The following is a 21,080-nucleotide window of genomic DNA, read 5'->3' as shown; positions in this document are numbered from 1 at the left end:
AAGATACAACTACATAGCAGAAAGTTCAAATACACCGCATTTATTTGAAATAGAAATCTAGAAATTGTAAATGTCTTTACTGTCAATTCTGATCAATTAAATGCATCTTTGCTGAATTATGAATTTCTTAAAAAAAATAATAATAATAATAGTAATAATAATAAATGCCATTTGTAACCTATCAAAATAAACCTGAGACCCATTTTTGGTTGGGTTAGTTGACAACCACTGATCTATAATATATAAGGCTAACATAATTTTTTATGTCACTCCCATATGCAAAACATTCAATTTAAGTCAAAAATAAGAAACTTCACATTCAACAGTAATGTGTTATACAAAACCCTTGTGGAAACAGGGCATCGAAGACATTTTACCTTTTACCCATGATCTTCTGCTTGACCCAAGCAACAGCTGGATGACTCTGTGTTGGACCACCATGACAGGCAGTGGCCATTAACGTGTCATTTCCTCCTCCTTTTATCTGAATGAAGAGTGACCTCTCCATTTGACCTCAGCTATCATAACATCCTCTGTTTAAAAATGGAGGCTATTCACTATGGAATAACAGTTATCAAACTGCCAAGAGGCTGCTCTCATCAGGCCAGTGATTAGAAATGATCACAAAAATGAAAAATGAATGGAAAATTAACCCCAAAATGAACTCTCTTGACCTTAAACACACACACTCAGCCATCTCTCTTTTTCTTATTTTCTCAAGCCCCACGTTTACTCATACACATGCTCAATCAGATGACTCAGTAGTGGTCATCTTCGGGGTCCTCATGTTCTGTTTGGGGTCTAAGGAAATTTTAATAGATCAAAACATTCTTAGCATTGAAGCCAGGTGGACACTAGATACAAAACACTAATAAATTAAGTTAATTTGTACATGGTAAGACTTTCCTAATGACGTAGAAAAAACTCCTGCCAATTTTCTAATCAGATTTGGACTTAAATTAAATTAAATTAATTAAAAATTTTTAATTAAATTAAAATTTATGCATTTAGCAGACGCTTTTATCCAAAGCGACTTACAGTGCATTCAGGATATCAATCTATACCTATCATGTGTTCCCGGAGAATCGAACCCCCAACCTTGCGCTTGATAGTGCAATGCTCTACCAATTGAGCTACAGGAACACAAAAAACACAAAGACTTAATCTATTATTATTAATGGTGTCATGTGACGTTGCTTAAAAAAACATTACTTTGTGTATTTGGTGTAATGCAATGTGTTTATGCGGTTTAAGGTGTAAAAACTAATTATTTTCCACAAAAAGCACATTATTGTTGCTCCTCTATTTCCGCCTTTCTGAAACGCATACATTTTTACAAAGCTCATCATTCTGAAATGCGACGTATGCCCTTAATGGCCAGCTATCCAGTGCATTGTGATTGGCTGAATGCCTCAAGTGTGTGATGGAAATGTTACCACCCCTATCATTCCACCACAACAAGACAAAACCAATAAAACCCATTACAAACTAGGCATTTGTTGCATCCAGTGGAGACATAATTACTGATTATAATGACTTATATTGTCTTTTTACATGTTGCGTTTTGTATTGCACTGTGTAAACATAAGACCATGTCTATATTTGCGATAGGAGAAACGACAAACAGCAAGCGCTACTCTACACTATCTCGTGTTTGAATCATCAGTGGCAAATTCTTTATGTAAACGTACTTACAGGCTGTGAGTCAGAACTGCCCCGCTTTATAGAAACAGCCTTTGTGGACAGAAGCATTGTAGTCTACTGGTTCAGGAAACACATCCTCATCCTCCATAAAATGCGCAGCACACATCTGAATTTTTGGGTTGAACTGTTCTGGAACAGTGTTGTAAATACAACTTAACCACTGATTTCAAGTCTTGTTCTCTTTTGAAAGACCAAACAAAGTAGTTTCGCTTTCACAAAGAAGCACACAGCGTCTCCACAACAGGGCGGCAGCGACAACAGCGAGAATAAAAGTTACGCCTTCTTTCTTTACATGAACATTTGGACAGTGTTATGCAAATCTTCCCACATCTTGACGTAGACATGTGGGGGCGTGTTAGAACGAGCTGTTTTAGGAGGCCATGGTTGACCTTAAATTTATAAAGAATAAGACTTTAGTCTCTGCAACTTTACAGATCTTGTAACACTCCAAAGAGAAAGGAAAAAGGGAAATCACATCATATGAGCCTTTTAAAATATATATCTGTGGTCTTTGGGACAACAGACAAAGAACAAAACCATCTCAAAACCTGTCTTTCCATTTATATTTTATGTACAAATATGACTACACGTTCAGCACAGGGCATCCACAATGGACCAACTGTTGTGCATCAGTCTATGTATGACCCCTCTAGCCTCTCTAGCCTTTCACCAAACACACACACACACACACACACACACACACACGCACGCACACACACACAAACACACACACACACACACACACGCACACACACACCTGAGGTACACACCACCTCCCTGAGGTACCATCTCAATTAATAGTCACATGTGTTGCTTTCAGAGCCACACATTTCTCAATGTGCAGTCTTGTGTTGAATGGTATGATCATGTAGCCAAAACATGCAGATTTTAAATGAAAATGTGTGTGAAAAACATAAGTTCTCAAAAGAGTTCAGTGTGCTATGAGTGTGAGAGTCTGCACATGCATTACAGCATGTGTGCATGTGTGTGTGTGAGAGAGAGAGAGAGAGAGAGAGAGAGAGAGTTCATGATTAATGTTTCCTCATCACTTCTCTGACACCTTTCCTTATAATGGTTCTGTAATTTAAATTCAACTAATTATCTTCATTTTAGATGTCCTCATGTGCAATATTTTCTATTTTCTGCACTGGTTTAACATTCATGGTATGACAGAGATGTACTGAAATTGAAACTAACTGCATTTGGGTGTATTTAATAAACGGCATTAGATTTTTTATTTACACAGTTCATAACGGTAATTAATGGGCGGGTATCTGCTTAGCCATCATGAGAACTGACCCTTGGCTGACCACCTGAAGAACGACAAGGCCAGAGCTACCTCACACATTAGAAACTCTCTCAGCTAGTAACAAGAGCAGGTATTCATAACCATAATATTTCCAACATTCCGACAAGGTTACGTCAAATCAAAGCAGTGCAGAAAAGGAAGTCATTGAGGGAATGTTATTTCAAATTTTTTCATTCCCAAAATCTTTTCGCCAGACAGAGGTGACACTCAGTCGGGTGAGAAGGTGAAGAGTGGACTTAAATATGATGGATGACTTTTTTTCATAATTACATTTTACATTCAGCATTAACTACTTGAGTAAGTGCAGCTGGGCCTTCTAGCATGAATCAATTAACTCATATCTTTAACATCCTGATATACTTCATATCATAAAGATAAGTCCATTTGTCTTTGCCAAATCTACTCTTAAAAAATACTGAATATAAATAAATACATACATACATAAACCAAATCAATCAATAAATAAATACATATTTATATTGAACAAAGATTTAAGGCAAGAATGAAATGTTTAAGTCAATCTCAAGCCAGTGGTTTACTGTGTAACAGCAACAATGATTAATTCAAACATGATTGGGTTTAATTCACCTCAAGATGTTCACCTCACAAATCAGCCTCTATGGATTATCTGCTCAAAGGATCTATTGTGCTGAGTTGAAGGTCATGATATCTGCCTGAACTCTGAAATTTGCACGACTGAACTAAAAGGCTTTACTACATGTGTTAATGCAGTGCATAAGGCTTTTAAAGAATACATTTTAGAACAAATCACCTGCTCATTATGTGGGGTAATTGCCTGCTTCTACAAGCTACGATCAGGAACTTTGACTTCAGGTACAGCTGTAAAGATTGCAAATTAATTAAGCGTCAGTTAAAACCTGCATTTAAATACAAAAAAACAAACAAACAAATGAAATAATAATAATAATAAAAAACCATTCATAATTAAAAATTAATATCAACTTCAGAGAGATAAATAGAAAGTTGCACATATACATACCAAGGGCAGACCAAATGGTCAGGAACACAGGCCTGTTCACTGCAGGACAGTCTGCATGATTAATGACCCCAAATTAAAGGCTGGAGGACAGATTTGACATTCATATGATGCAGTCCCCAAAGATAACCTCTCTCTCACACAAACACTTCGTCTGAGCTCGGGCTGCCTCTAAACATCAGCACTGACAGATCTTAAATGCTTTAAAGCTGGACGTCAAACAGCTCAACATTTTTCCTTACTCAACAACATTTATTGATGTCTGAGCAGACAGGCTGTCAAATACAAACTGCACTGTTGGATCTCTGGAAAACCCACATGGAAGACTAAACTGAAGCCTGACACAGCAACAAAATGATGCACACACTGTATACGGAATTGTTCCAAAATAATACCACACCAATATCACATCAGCTACTTTAGATTTTAAAATTCACAGTTTTTGAACTGAAAATCTTTCTAAAGACAAAAAAATGGGACCCATGCACTTTATACTTAGTGGCTTAAACAACTGCATATTTCAATTTAAATCATTTGATGCAATGCACTTACTGTGTATGTTTTTAACATAGTACTTATTATTTATTTATATTTTTAAAAGGTCCCACTTTATATTAAATGGCTTTAACTACTTTGCACTTATTATGGTAATCATTTGTTACAGTGTACTTATTGTGTACATACATGTTTTGCATTGCATTTGTATCTTTAAAATCCTTGCATGTAATTACAGCTGTAATTAATTTCTGTAGTTATATTTATAATTACACTTGACCCATCCCTTACATCTAACCCACTTTTAAACCTTCCCATACCTCCAACTCTGTCCCTAACCTTATGCAATTGCAATACAATATGAACACAGTAAGTACACTGCACTTATTTATTTTATCTAAGTACATAGTAGGTAAGGCTAATATAAAGTGGGACCAAAAAAAAATAAAATACCTGCATGTAACTATATCTGTAACATCTCTGTAATTAAGTTACATTTCTAATTACACTGTTGTCTTTACCATAAAAGCCAGCATTATCTGTATCCAACATCCATAGCAGCAAAAGTGTTTTGCAATGGCTCAAGAACCAAATAAGAAAAATATCCCTAACAAGTCAACTGTTTGACGCATTATAAAATGTGTCAGGCAAATTCCACAATGCTGCAAGATTCTGAGAACAATACAAAACTTTGGATCCCAGTATTGTTCAGGGTCCAAACACATTATTGAAGATCTTAAGGCTGCTTTCGTCTCTAAAAAACACAGTTAATAATCCCCAGTGTGTGTGAGAGTGAGTGAAAAGTGTAAGAGTCAGAGAGAAAAAAAAAAAAATCTGCCAACAATTAAACACAGACAGCGTTTTTACTTAGGGAAAAAGTAGCTGTTGTACTCCGAGCTGGAGCTGCCCGTGGCCAGCCGCGGAAGTGTCATTAAAAGGAGAAAGGATGCGTGAACAGCTGTTTTCAGTGCTGGCTTACACTGCCTGCCATGTTTCCCTTTTGTAGTCACAGCGCAGGAATACCACAAGCCTATGCCACGCCTGCCAAACTTCTCCTCACATGGCCAACATATGCCTTGGGATGAGGAATGGAGACGGAGACTGAGAAAAAGAGTATAAGAGGAAAAAAGGCGGGAAAAATGACACTCTATGATTTTCCAGTAGCCTCGTGCTGCCTCATGTAGTAGTGGTCACTGACAGCATGATCTCTCATTCATTACAGCATGTGTGTACACTTCATAGAAACATTATGATTGCAACACAGATGTAACACTGGCTATGCTCACAGTGTTTGGGGTCAGTAAAATATACATTTAAATATTTATAAAAGACATCAAATATATACTGCATATATATATATATATATATATATATATATATATATATATATATATATATATATATATATATATCTTATCAAAATCAACAATAGACTTTACATTGTTGCAAAAGTATTTTATTTCAAATAAATGTTTTTTTTGGTTTGTTTTTTGCTTGTTTGTTTGTTTGTTTACATTCTCTTTATTCAATTTTCCAAGATGGTACATAGCTTTAAACCAAGTACACTTTTTATGCATCTATCATGTACAATAATGATATTTATATAAAAATATAAATGCATCATGATTTCCAGAAAAATAAACTGAAAACTGAAGTAACAGCTGATGAAAATTCAGCAGGAAATCAGCAATAAATGACATTTCACAATATGTAAAACTGTAATTTGAAATTGTGTTTTAGAGCATAAAAGACTTCATTAAAGAACTTAAAATCATACCAACCCCAAACTTTTGACCAATTTCATATGTCAACTTTTTTTGTTATGCGGCCAAATGCTTGTGGGAAATTTGTTTCACTTAGCAATCACACTACAGCTATTCTAAACATTTTTATAACCTGACACAGGTCGACATCAGCCCTAACTATAGTAATTGCCCTCAAAGAGTAACTTGGGACGCATGCTCCTCCTCATACCATACACACTTCATATTGATAACATGAGTTGACAAGTTGTAGACATCTGTCTTATTCATAAAGCACATTTTGAATGAGCTCTAAAAATCTGTCTGTCATGAATATTTAAGTTCACTACAAAAATAAAATGCGACTGTCAATCATGTCTTTCATAACCAAACTGTTTATGAACAGGAGTTTTTGTTCCCCATCGAAACTGACACCCAGATTCTGCCTTTGAACTTTGCCATTTCACATGAAATAAAACGATTTGTGAGGTTATTTTTTTTTTATCTAAAGGGTGCAAACAACATTCCTGTTAACTTTTCATTTCCAATGTTGTGACTTAAATGGTCTACTGACACATCAGAAGTATTCTGAGTAAAAGAGAGCCTGTAGGAGAGGAGAGGAGAGGAGAGGAGAGGAGAGGAGAGGAGAGGAGAGGAGAGGAGAGGAGAGGAGAGGAGAGGAGAGGAGAGGAGAGGAGAGGAGAGGAGAGGAGAGGAGTGTGGTAGAGTGTGTCTTCTGAGTGCCCATCAGTGGCACTCAGAAGAAAGCCCACCTGTAGTCTGCAAGTCATTACGCTAGGGTCACGGGATATCCTCCATGTAAATACACACTCACTTCACTTCAAATTGGGTGTAAAGATCCCATTTCCTCTCATTCTCAAACTGAAACACCTGTCCAAGGATGGGATATAACATTGCCATGGTAACCTGCCATCCATTATGTCCTCATTACCCCTAAAAAAAAACAGAAAAAATATTCTCAGCTCTTTTCAACATAAATAATGATAATAATAATAATAATAATAATAATAATAAAATAATAATAATGATAATAATGATAATAATAATGATAATAATAATAATAATAACAATACTCTTTTTTTTGTAGAAAATAAGATTGTTAAAAGGATTTCTGAAGGATTGTGTGACTGGAGTTATGATGCAAAAAATTAGTTTGAAAGTTAGCTTTGATTGTTCCTAATAAACTGTTTAACTGCTCCCCCAAGTGGATATTAAATTATGTTTTGGGATAATTAAATATATTCTAAATAAAATTATATAGATGTATTTTGTCCTCACATTCTTTCTTGTAACTCCTCACTCTCAGTCTCACAACTGACTGAAAGGCTCATTATGCAGCTCATTATGCAGGCCTTTGTCTTCTCAGGTGTAAATCACAATGATATTCATGATAGTTGACGCCTACTCGCATTTGACTTTTACCAACAAAAAGTGTCTTAGAAAATGTAAATCAATATATTGTTTTCTGTGAGTGTGTAAACAAGATGATTTTCACATCATTTAGAAAGAAAAATTCTAGGCTACAAGCTCCAGTTCTCAAAAATCCTGGGAACCATTGTTCTTTATGTGTTTTTTTGCCTTATTCAAGTGTTTTAACATTTTTAGTTTTTCACTAACCACGCATAACAAAAACACAATCATGTACGTACAATAATTTCACATATTATTACAGCCCAGTTTGTGCTGATTACAGTGAGATTAGACTTTACCCATTTAGATGTTTATAAGAAACTGAAAAAAGCACAAATGTCAGTGCATGACAAAACTTCTTCAGGCCCCAAAAATACCCTTAGACTCCAGAGGGCTAAATAAAAATGTTGAAAGACACTGTTAAATAAAAGAGCAGTTCATAAAGGTTATAAAGGATATGGCTACATTAATAAAATTATTGATAGCTAATGCATTAAGTTTTGTTAGCACTGCTGCTTCAAATAGCAATCAAATATTTGCATCTAAGTTGCACAGTAAAAACAAGCGTAATGCAAATTGTTCCCTTTATTTACATTCAAACTGTTATATACAGTACTGTTTAAAAGTTTAGGGACACTAAGTCTCTTATGCTGAGTATGAAGCAAAAACGGTAGTATTGTGAAATGTTTTTACAATTTTAAATAACTCTATTCTATACAAATAAACTTTATAATCTAATTTATTCATGTGTTTTGCTGCTTGAGAAACAATTCTTATAATTATCCTTGTTGAAAACAGTAGTGCTGTTTAATATAAAAAATTGTTAATTGTTTTAGTAGATTGTTACAAAACATTTCAGTCACTTTTGATACAATTTCATACATACGTAGTGAATCAAATCAAGATTAAATCTTACTGACAGTAGTATGAAAACCAAAATGCTTGTCTTGAAATATTGACCACATCACTATAAATACTCATTACAAAAACAAAAACAAAATGAAATATTGGAAATATTACAATGTATAGAGAGGGAGGGTGAGAGAGAGAGAGAGAGAGAGAGAGAAGGAGAGAGGAACGTGTTTCTGAAAGCCGTAAGAACATCTGAAAAAAAAAAAAATAAATAAATAAAAATAATATATATATATATATATATATATATATATATATATATATATATATATATATATATATATATATATATATATATATATATACGGTACACACACACACACTCCAATATGTACAGTAAGTAAGTCTAAGTCTTCTATTATTGTTTCCACTTTATTTGCTTGATCCAAGTATACTTCTTACATGCACACTTCCAGTACTATTCCTCTTTATGGAAGAATACTTTCCTCAGAAATCTGGGTCATCTGGGTTTTTCTACTGTAAACACACACATCATCTATCACAACAGAAGCCAGAGGATAATATAACGCTCACAGAACCATCACTTTACATTTAACTTACCTTGCACTGATCACTTCCAGAAAATGGAAATACTTACATTTCCAAGAGTAAAACCTATATTTTTATTATTATTAATTTAATAATAAGACAGCAGTGAGAAGATGGATAAACAGAGACTCACTTTATTCTCTGTCATATCTCAGCTAACCCTGAAATAACTTTGACACCTCACAATCCTCTTTCACATGACATGCTTCTCCACACTAAATCACAGGAGCTGCTGTGACCGCTGAGTCTGACATGCTAGATATGGCCTGCAGTCACAGCACTCAATCAGCCTGTGTCACTGCATTAGAGCTCCATCCAGTGCCCTGTGTTTCTCCAGCACAAGAGCAATGAGAAACAGACATCACGTCCACTCAGATGGATAAAGAGATCAACCAAACCATCTAGCCTGAACCTATTACGAATGACAGGAACTTTTTATGAATCAAGATTTACTTATATTCTATTATTAAAAAAACACTATTTATATACAAATTATTTGCATATGCGTCTATACTTTTCATGTAAATCTTACTAGTGCAATACACAGCAGTGACTGTTATATGTAATATATTTTAGCTTTATCATTAACAAGGATTATCCATGATCAAGATAGTAAATGAATTGTTGAGAAAGCACCTTGTGCTTGGGCCAGATGTACTACCTTTACAAGAAAACACATCCACAACTATATCTATGAGATATCTGTAATGATAAGCTGCTCTTATCTTGGCCTACACTAAAAACTACTGCAAACCAAGAACACAAACATACTATTCAGTACAGATTAGAACCAATCTAAACCCAGTAAAGGATGGACAGAGAGAGAGAGCATTTTGGATAGCATTTTAAATTACAATGCCAATGTGTTACCTGCATCTATGATTAAATTACTAACACATTTCCATTTAAGGTTTGGGTTTTGGGGTCTGTATTTTTTTCTCTTATTCTCACCAAAGCTGCATTAAACACACACACACACACACACACACACACACACACACACACACACACACACACACACACACACACACATATTGTCAAGTCTCAAATAAACCAAGCAAGTCACAAGTCAAGTCTATATTGCCAAAATCATTAAATATTGTCATTATTAAGAGTATTTGGCATTTCCAATTAATGTAGACCTGTTATTTTCGAATATTATTATCAGGTTACTTTTATTATTAAATTAATATTACAATTAATTTGCTTCGCAACAATTTCATAGTGCATCAACGTGTAACTGACTCGCAGCCTGTGAGGAAAATAAACAAATAGGTTATTAGGCTTCTCCTCAATGAAAATGTTTTAAAAATGTCTTTTAAAACAGGTTTATTATAGCCAACAATGAATTATAGGCCTATAGCCTAAATAAAATTGTTACACTTCAGTAATACTTTATCAGTTTTATGCACCAACTTTCAAAAACAACTTGTTCAACACGAATAATGTTTCTTCTCATTGTTTTCACTATGTTCGGGCAACAAGAGAAACATTAAAGAAATAAATTAAAACAGTTAGATATACCACATATTAGGAGATTTGTCTCTCGTTGTCTCTGATTATGTGCTGTTAATGTGTGCGTCGTCAGATGCCGAAATGCAGTCAGTTTTTACTTTCACTATCAATGTGAAAGACGTTCACCGGCATAAGTTTGACTTGCACAAAGTTTGCACATTGCTTGTATGATATCCACTGGCTCAGAAGTAGAACAGATGTAGCCTATTTCCAATATTGCAATGAACCTGGGATATAACCCAAATAGTCATATGTGTCGTGGACACGCTCTGAACGTGCTGAAACATGGTAAACAAACTCAAATAATTGACAACTTTTTTTATTACGGTAATATTCTCTTTATAATATTATGTTTATGACTTTCCCAATTATACTTATTAATGGTGTGCATTGCTTTTGTGCACAAGCTGCGTGTGCTGAAGCTGAAGAGCTGAATGAACACCAGTAAACTGAAGTGCTGCCAGCTTATTCAACACAGGAAAACACATCATATATTCAGATATTTATACAACATAAATATAATATTACAACTTATATACGTACAAAAAGACCAAATGCACACATTAACTCGAACTAAGTTACATGCTAATCAGACTGTGTAACTTCTGTTGTGGATTCGCTCTTGGATCTTCCCGCAACAACACGCTGAAACACGGAAACCAAACCAAACGAATTCATAACGTTTATTACAATAGTCTTCTCATTATAATGTTATATATATGACAATCTCAATCATAGTTATTAATGTTGTACACTGATGTTTGAGATGCGTGCACTGAGCTAAAGATGATCACCAGTAAACTGAAGCGCTCTATTAACCCTCTATAGCAGGGATAGGCAACTTCGGTCCTGGAGGGCAACTGTCCTGCAGAGTTTAGCTCCAACCCTAATTAAACACACCTGAACAAGGCAATCAGTGTTTTCGGGATTACTAGATACTGTAGATACAGGCAAGTGAGTTTTTATGAGGGCTTAAGCTAAACTCTGCAGGATAGTGGCCCTCCAGGACCGGAGTTGCCTATCCCTGCTCTATAGACTATAGCTTAAATCTGATTTATATGAATAAAATAAACACAACATTACAACGTACAATTGCACAAAAGACTGTAAACGCACAAGTGAACTTAACTATGCTAGTCGAATGGATCCGTTGTGGATGCACTCTTCTCTTAACAACTTGCTAAAACATGGGCAAACAAAGATTCCGTTACATTATTGTACAGTAGCTAATAATCACATTATAATATGACAGACTTGCCCTGCACATGTTGCAGTTTACTGTATTTTCATTTTCGAAGTGTTTCCAATGATATTTCAAGCAATTAAAAACCATCATGGTGAACTGAAGTGCATCTGAAGTGTCTCTACAGAATATAATGCACTATTTATCGGCTCTAAGATATCGGCCAAATTCTCTTATTGGTTCAATAACGATAACAGAAAAATTAACATATATCGGCAGATATCGTTATGGTGGCCGATATATCGTGCATCCCCACATACCATTATGGGGTAAAATTATATTGGCAAAGCAAATGAGCACAACACACACACACACAAATTAACTCAGGAAGTTATAGATACATACTGCGATATAAAAAAATAATATATATATATATATATATATATATATATATATATATATATATATATATATATATATATATATATATATATATATATATTAGTGCTGTCAACGTTAACGCGTTAACGCATGCGATTAATTTTTGTCTGGTTTAACGTGTCAAAATATTTAACGCAATTAACGCAGCATCCGTATTTTCTGACATCCGTTGGCTAGCTTTACATTATATGATCGCGCTCTTATTCATTTAAATGCTTTTAAACATTTCAAGCGCAGCAAGACAAAAGAGAATGCGCTGTCTGTGAATGCCCTTATGTGACACATACACACGTACACACACACACACACACACACACACACAATGCATAGACAGGGCGCCAGAATTCAGTTCTCTTAAGCGCTTGAACTAACAATAAACATCCCAAAGTGCCAGTTTTGTCGATTATCCTCATAAGAGCAATCTTAAATGATTTATATAAAGTCTAAAATGAACAAAAAGAGTTGTGAGAGAATGAGGCGAGATCCATAGACAGTATATAAACGGTGAGATCCGCGTGTCTGTCTGCTCTTAAAGGGACAGCAGCCAATAAAGCTTCCTGTCAGTAAAGTTAAAGAACAAAGGGAACAGAGAAAATGACTCGCTGCTCTTGACTAAATAACTTTTGTAGCTTTAATAAGGATTAACTATTTAATTTATAGTTTATGCAGTGCAGACTGCATATAACTTTGATAACTTTATTAAATTTCTGTATATTTCCTAACTGTTAAGACAGGAAGGGCAGGAGTAAACATGACATTTATTATGGGTTTATGTTAGCATTGTTTTAAGTTTACTTAAATTAAAAACTGTTATATTTTTGAAGCCTAATAATAAATGTAAAAAAAAAAAAAAAAAAATCAGTCGCTGTATTAATATCAGTAATACTGGCCTTCATTCATAAAAAGATGCCATTTAAACAAGTATTTAAAATATACTGTCTTTATGTTGTTTCTACATTAATTTGATTAACTGTGAAATTATTACATTAAAAAATATATTAAAAACGTACAAAAACATTTATTTTTTATTGCGATTAATTGCAATTAATCACAGAAAAAAATGTGTGATTAATCTAGTTAAAGTTTTTAATCGATTGACAGCACTAATATATATATATATATATATATATATATATATATATGATATAGGTAAGCAACAACATTACATGACCAAAATTTTTCTCCGAATATCACAACGATTGCAATGTGATTTCATACAAGTAGTTCAATAAACAAGAAGTTAAAGGGGTCATATGATGCCATTTAATTTTTTCCTTTCTATTTGGAGTGTTACAAGCTCTTGGTGCATAAAGAAGTTCTGTAAAGTTGCAAAGACTAAAGTCTCAAATCCAAAGATATACTCTTTATAAAAGAGTCAACCACACCCCCTTAATGGCTCGTTCTAACAAGCCCCCACATGTCTACATCACTATGTGGGAAGATTTGTATAACGCCACACAAATGTTCACACAAAGAAAGAAGGCGTAACTTTAATTCTCGTTGTAGTATTTTTGTTGCCATGCCGCCATGTTGTGGAGATGCTGTGTGTTTCATTGTGAAAGCAAAATCTTTGACTTGGACGATATCCGCTTCCCCATGCCTAGAGCTGATCTGTGCTGGTTGTTGAGGAAATACATCAAGAAATGTGTCAATTGTATAGCCTACACAGATGGATGTTGTGCTAACGGTATAAAGAGTTTAGGGAAATTATTAAAAGTTTAAAAGTAAAATAAAAAAAATAACCTCATACACAGTCCGTTTTGACAACTTCAATTTTGGTTGCAAGAAGAACATCACTAATCGATAAAAGGGATATTTTATATTAAAGCACCATAATTTGAGAGGCAAATGTCAATGAATATATTAAAGTCTAATGACAAAACATTAAATTCATTTTTTTTATTATTTTAATTTAGTTTCAGGCTTAAGCTAAATTTGAAAACAAAGCTGTTTTCTTCATTATTCTCTCTCTAGATAGTCAACTAATGTGTTAGCTTATATACTTTTCCTTTTAGAAGTGCCAACATCCTGGCTTGGTAAATTGTGAATACAGCAAATCACCTTTAATGAATACGGTCAATTTCAAAGTGTTTATGTCCAAAAGAAACAATCTTGGTCCCTGAGAGACTTTTTAGGGTTTTTCTGGAATGCCATCAGTGCTATTACTTCTGTGATGCATATGCAACATTTTTGTGCAAGAGCACCTTGTGGCTTTCAGTGTGTAAACATGTTCTGTTTATTTAACAATGGCCAGTCCATCCTATTTTGGGTCAAAATAAAAAGCAAAAACACACTGATGTGCCAAGCCATCAGAAGCGAACACGAAAAAAAAAAAAAAAAGATAACCAGATTTTAAAATAACCCTTTTCTATTTTATATAAATGCAATTATTGTTATCTTCTTCCCCAGTCTAGGGGTATTAGGAACAGTGAACAAAAGTTAAATTAATTTTCAGAGTGACAAGGACACTTTATTAGCCAAAATAAGACAAAAGTAGACATTTATTTTAAGTAAGAAACAAAGAGGCAACAGAAGTAGTTATAGTCTCAAGAGGGGGTACTGCCAAAACAAACGAAAAAAAGTTCAACTCTTTCTATGGTTAAAGAAAACTTACCTGCTTAAAATAAACAAATTAACGAACTTCCCTCTCTAACTAACTAAACCAAAACCAGGAGAAAATTATCAAACGAAAAAAGTTGGCACCCACCTCCTTACTCAAAGTAGAAATTTGTTACAATATGTTGAGTTACTTTACCATTTGACAAAGGGTGGCACACATCATACCAATTACACACTCCTATAACAGATTCAATCCAACATGGTAAGCAACAACCACAACAAAGTGTGGTTTGTGGGAAGTCGTGGCCTAATGGTTAGTGAGTTGGACTCGCAATCGAAGGGTTGTGAGTTCGAGTCTTGGACCGGCTGGAATTGTAGGTGGGGGGAGTGCATGTACAGTTCTCTCTCCACCCTCAATACCACGACTTAGGTGCCCTTGACCAAGGCACCGAACCCCCAACTGCTCCCCGGGCGCTGCAGCATTAATGGCTGCCCACTGCTCTGGGTGTGTGTTCACAGTGTGTGTGTGTGTGCACTTTGGATGGGTTAAAAGCAGAATTCTGAGTATGGGTCACCATACTTGGTCGTATGTCACTTACACTTCACTTCTGTCTCTCTCCCTTCTGAATGAGCAGTGAAGGTTTATATGTCATCCTTCCAGTCTTCTCAACAAGTAGAAGACTCAAGGTAACTGGGATCAGGTGGTAGTTGTTAGTCCGTTAGCAGAAAGCATGGAGGAAAAAAAAAAGTTTTCAACTCTAGTAAGACTGCACTGCAATAATAAAGCCCATGTCTTTAGGCCATTTTAACTTACACATTACATGCTCAAAAGCTACAAAATATAAGTCAACTTCCGCTTCTCTAAACGGTGGCACAAGTTGGATAAGTTAACTGGCATCAAAATTAGACCTAGAGGAGCTATGATCAGAGTCACAGATGTTGAGTCCAAAAACAGCCGAAGGTGAAGAAATAGAGGAGGGTTTCAAATGAGGCATTGGCACAGGCTTTCTGTCTAGTCGCTGAGCCTCCAGGTCTAAGCTACGCAATTTAATATCACAATTAATCTCAGCTTTGACAACACAAAGTTTAATTATCCGAGCCTCACATTCGCCCTTTTTAGTCCAATTCTCCAAGTCTTAGCATTAGCAAAGGATCATGTGGATCTTCGGTTCAAGTGTTGGGAAAAACCTCTCTGGCCACAGTCTTAACTCAACACCACCCTCTGAAGGTTCTGATAAAACGCCAGCTTCCACAAGCTTTCCAACAAGTCATCTTTAATGACTGCTTTGTAGACTCTTTCGAAACAAACTTGAAGTCTGCAGTCAAAAGCAGATCTCCCTTTCTACAATGATTCAATACCTCAGTGGAAGGAGAAAGAGTAAATTATATTAAATCAAATTCCATTCCACCCCTCCAAAGAAGCCCACACACTTTGTAACTTACCTGCTTAAAAGAAACAAATTAAAGAACAAGGAACTTCCCTCTCTCCCGTAATAAACCAAAAACAGGAGAAAAATGAATCAAACAAAAGTTGGCACCCACCTCCTTACTCATAAAGTAGCAATTTATTACAATACGTTGAGTTACTTTACAATACAATTTGACAAAGGGTGGCACACAGCACACCAATCATACAACAAATTCAATCCAACATCGTACGCAACAACCACAATAAGTAGGGCTGGGCAGGAGAAAAAAAAACACTCCTCCGAACATGCTTAGTTCTGTCTCTCTCCCTTCTTTATGAGCAGTGAAGGTTTATATTTCATCCTTCCAGTCTTCTCAACAAGGTAATTGGGATCAGGTGGTAGTCGTTACTACCTGTTAGCTGAAAGTAGTGATGTATGTCTCGAGACCGGTCTTGGTCTCGAGACCACTTTTACGTAGTCTCGGTCTTGTCACGGCCTCGACGGTCTTTGGTCTTGGTCTTGTCTTGGTCTCGGACCTCTCGGTCTTGTCTAGGTCTCGTTGTCTCAGACCGACATAGTGGTCGCGGGATTTAGCAATACACAACAATATCCACGACTACACAACGTTCGATAATGTAACATTATTATTTATTTCGCGCCCTTCAAATGCAGCCAATCACATGCATGTATTTTTTTGTGACGCAGCCGTTGGCGCTCATCCATCCATAACATTATGCCTCAGTGAGTGTAGCGTAAAGCGTAAAGAGCACAGATCCAGCATCTATAGTCAGTCAGTAGTATGTCAGCGAATTCCTTGGTCATAAAATTTGCTTTCGTAGAACACAATGAGTTCTTCTGCGCATCGTCAAATAAAAAGAAGCATTCGGCGAAATGTAGATTCTGCAAAGTCTGCTTGACAGAGACAGCCGGGACCACCTCAACCTTCACCAGACACCTGGAGCGTAAACACAGGGAAAGGTAAGCTATCTAACGTTACCCATTTCAAACTCTTTGAGGTAAAACCTTTCCAACCTCCCATGACCAAACAGTTTTTTATCATGTGTTCTTGTGTGGTAAGTTATTTAGGGACATGTATGTTTATGTCAGTGGCGGATACAGAACGTCATTAATACGTGGGCCTGGTTAATATACGGAGGGGCAATATCAGATATATGTACAATAACATTACGATGTCCAGCAATCGATTTAAATAGTAGGCTACATGGGGTTTAGGTTGTCGTTTAATGAGATGTAACGTTAGCCTAATATACTTATATATAAGTGCTGAGAATTTTCGTGTGACTCGTTTCGCCTATTTGAATAATGTATTTCTTAATGGTCCAGTGGTAGAACTTTCGCCAATCGTGTCAGAGGTTCTAGTTTCTAATCCGCACGCGTATAGGTTTTTTTTTTTTTTCTCGTATAGTTTTTTTTTTCCCTCATCAAAACCGATTATGTTCATCAGTGGTTGTATATCAAGCAGAGACACGTTTGTGTGCATTGTTTCGTGATTTCACCAGAACAGAGAGTATCCGCAACGGATTGAAGGGTGCGTTCGAGTGACGACTGTGCGGTGTGTGCGCGAGGCCGCGAGCCACACGAGAAAACTTTATCCGCGCCAATGATCGCATAGGCAACGAGCACTTTGATCACTTGATTTAAAAAACACATATCAGTGACATGATGGGTTTTAACTTCATTCAGGAGATTTTGGGTAAATGCACAACTGACAGATGACTTTGAGTGCACCGCCAACAGTGTGTAACCATAGCGACAAAACTGTCGGATCCTGCTCTTAAAGGAGAACTCCGGTCAATTTTAACATTGAGCTCATTTGGAGTGCTGTCAATACAGAGAACAACAACAAAAATCGGTGTTGCCTACATCATGTTATCCTCTTTTTAAAATTTGCACCCTGTTGACTTCAATAGGGCAAGTTTTAAACCTGTTTTTAGCCTCTTAACATCCTTGATGTGTCATTACAAGTGCACAGCCAATGGCAATGTGAGTGATTCCTTCAGAGTGAACGCGGTGAATCTGACTGCAGTAGATGTGAAAGATATGGATAAAAATTAAGTTAATTCAGCCAGTGCACATACCTGTATTTACATCCTGTTTTCGGTCAAAGTCCATAGTAGACGATTGCCAAGTTCACGGCCATAGATTTAGTTACCTATGATCACACGCGTGAACTCGCCAATCGATTACTATAGACTTCATATATGAACGAAAACTTTGCACACTTGAATTTGACGAATATGCTTGCATAAACTGTCTATCACTGCAATCGATTTTAGTTGGCTAATACTCCCATCAATCAAAACTTTCCTGACTAGACATTGGCTGCCTTTATCCAGGCTTTTATCCAATCGAAAACCCAGGAGTTGCTCCTAAATTTGCCAGTTAGGAGCTACTTTTAGCCTTAAAATTATTTGTGAATACGGGCCCTGATGTTTAGACTGTACACATAGATGTAATGTCACTGTACTTGTAAGATACAGTAGTTTGTTGTAGTTAAATAGAAACAGATGTCTTACAGATTAATTTCCCCCTATTTTGTAGGTACTTGGAGTACAAAGCAGGATCTGCAGCATCAATGACAATAGCTGACCCCACACAGCCTCAAATTTCATCTTTTGCTCAAAGGGTCCACTTATATTCCCCAAATTCAGCCAGGCAACAGGCCATCACCCAGTCCATCCTCCAGGACCTTGTGGTTGGATGCTCTCTCCCCCTGTCTGTTGTTGAAAATCCACATTTTAGATGCTTCCTGAATGTCCTGGATAGCAAATACACTCCTGTGTCTAGGACCAGCTTGACAGAGAAGTGGATACCTCACCTTGTCACTAAAGTTAAGGGTGATATAATCAAAGCCCTGGAAGTCCAGTCAAATGTTGCAATAACAACAGACCTCTGGTCTGACCGGAGGCTTCGGTCCTTCCTGGGAGTTACCGCTCATGTTGCCTGCAAGGACAAGGACTCTTACAGTTTAAAATCATTTTTGCTAGACTGTAGGCGTTTCACAGGGAAGCACTGTGGGGAACGAATCGCCTCAGCATTTGACAACATTGTTGAGGAGTATGGCGTTGGCCATAAAATAAGCTACATTCTGACGGATAATGCGTCCAATATGAAGCGGGCCTTTAAAGTGAGGATGCCAGAGGTAGAGCAGCCTGAAGGTGACAGCAGCGATGACCTCGATGATGAAACGATGTGGGAGGATGCAGAAGATGTAGAGCCATGGTCATCGTCGGGTGAACGTCTTTCTTGCTTCGCCCACTCGCTGCAACTCGTCATCAATGACGGGATGAAAGAGGTAAAGGCAATAGCTAGAGCCATTGCCAAGGCCAGCAAATTCACAACTCTGCTGCACAGCAGTAGCAAGCATAGGGACATGTTTGAGGCCCACTTTGGCTCTAATAAGTCTATCCCAGCAGCACACAACACCCGCTGGAATAGCACCTACAAGCAGTTAAAGGCTCTCACCACACTTGACCACCGGGGCATCACAGATATGTGCAGTGACACAGAAAATTTAGTGTTTTCAACCCGAGAATGGGCTCAGCTGAACGACCTTTGTGCTTTGCTTGAGCCATTTTCTGAGGCAACAGACCTCACGGAAGGAGACACTGTAGTTACCATCAGCATGGTGGTCCCCACCGTTCTGGACTTACGCACGCATCTCATCAAGATGGAATTGCACCTGCCGCAGATTGTGACAATAGTCAGAGCAATGAAAAAGTCTTTAGAGAAGAGGTTCTCAGGAATTTTCAGAAGGATCAACATGGACGAGGGAGATCCGGAGCAACCATTTAACCATCGCATCTACTTTCTTGCCGCCATGCTTGACCCCCAGTTTGGATTGGGTTGGGTAGATTTAGATGTCCAAAATGGTGAAACCGGTCCAGCCCTGAAGAGGTTCAGAGATGACCTTAAAAAATCATTAACAGGTGGCTATATTATTATTATTATTATTATTGTTGATGTTGCTATTATTACGGTCATTGTTTTTATATTGTCACTAGCAGCATCCTGTCTAATCCTGTCTTGTGTGTGTGTGTGTGTGTGTGTGTGTGTGTGTGTGTGTGTGTGTGTGTGTACCTTTTTCCAGACCTTTTGATCACAGAGGTAGACAGAGATGCAACTGCAGCACCGATAGCAGAAGACGCAGAAGACACAGAAGAATCGCATAGTGACTCACCGCCGCCCCGAAACATCAGCGTCTTCTTTCACGCTACAAGGCTTTTAAGTTGCAACGTAGCACAACCCAGAACTCGAGCATTAATGCACAAATAAGCAAGTACCTAGACAGCATAAATGACTGTGACTGTGATGCACTGACCTTTTGGTCAAAAAACAAAGAGCGTTTCCCCAATCTACACAATGTTGCCTTGAAAGTTCTCTCTGTTCCTGCCTCTTCTGCCCCAGTTGAGAGAGTTTTTAGTAGAGGAGGCATTCTAATGCGACCCCACCGTGCACGGCTAGGCCATAAGATGTTGCAATTTTTAATTTTCCTGAAGTGTAATCAACCACTGCTTTAAAGCACACACAGGTGCGTGAGGGCGGGTGTCTTCAATTAGCCATCCCATAGCCCTACTCTCTGGATCCATACAGTGGACACACTGGACCCTCAAGATCTAAATGAGGATTTAGATCTATCTTGCTTCCTTTAGACCTGGAATCTTTCCAGTGAATGGACTCAGATCCCCTCAATAAAATTCACACTGGTTCCCTAACCATAGAATAATATGTTCTTTTCAGCTAATCCACTCTGGTTCTAATTTTAATATCCACACTGGTTCTGCGCACATGATATAGTATGCCTTTCATTCTA

The sequence above is a fragment of the Carassius carassius genome, chromosome 2 (genome assembly GCF_963082965.1).
Source record: "Carassius carassius chromosome 2, fCarCar2.1, whole genome shotgun sequence".
Lineage (NCBI taxonomy): Eukaryota > Metazoa > Chordata > Actinopteri > Cypriniformes > Cyprinidae > Carassius > Carassius carassius.
The sequence above is the reverse complement of the archived record's forward strand: the minus strand, read 5'-3'. Positions refer to the sequence as shown.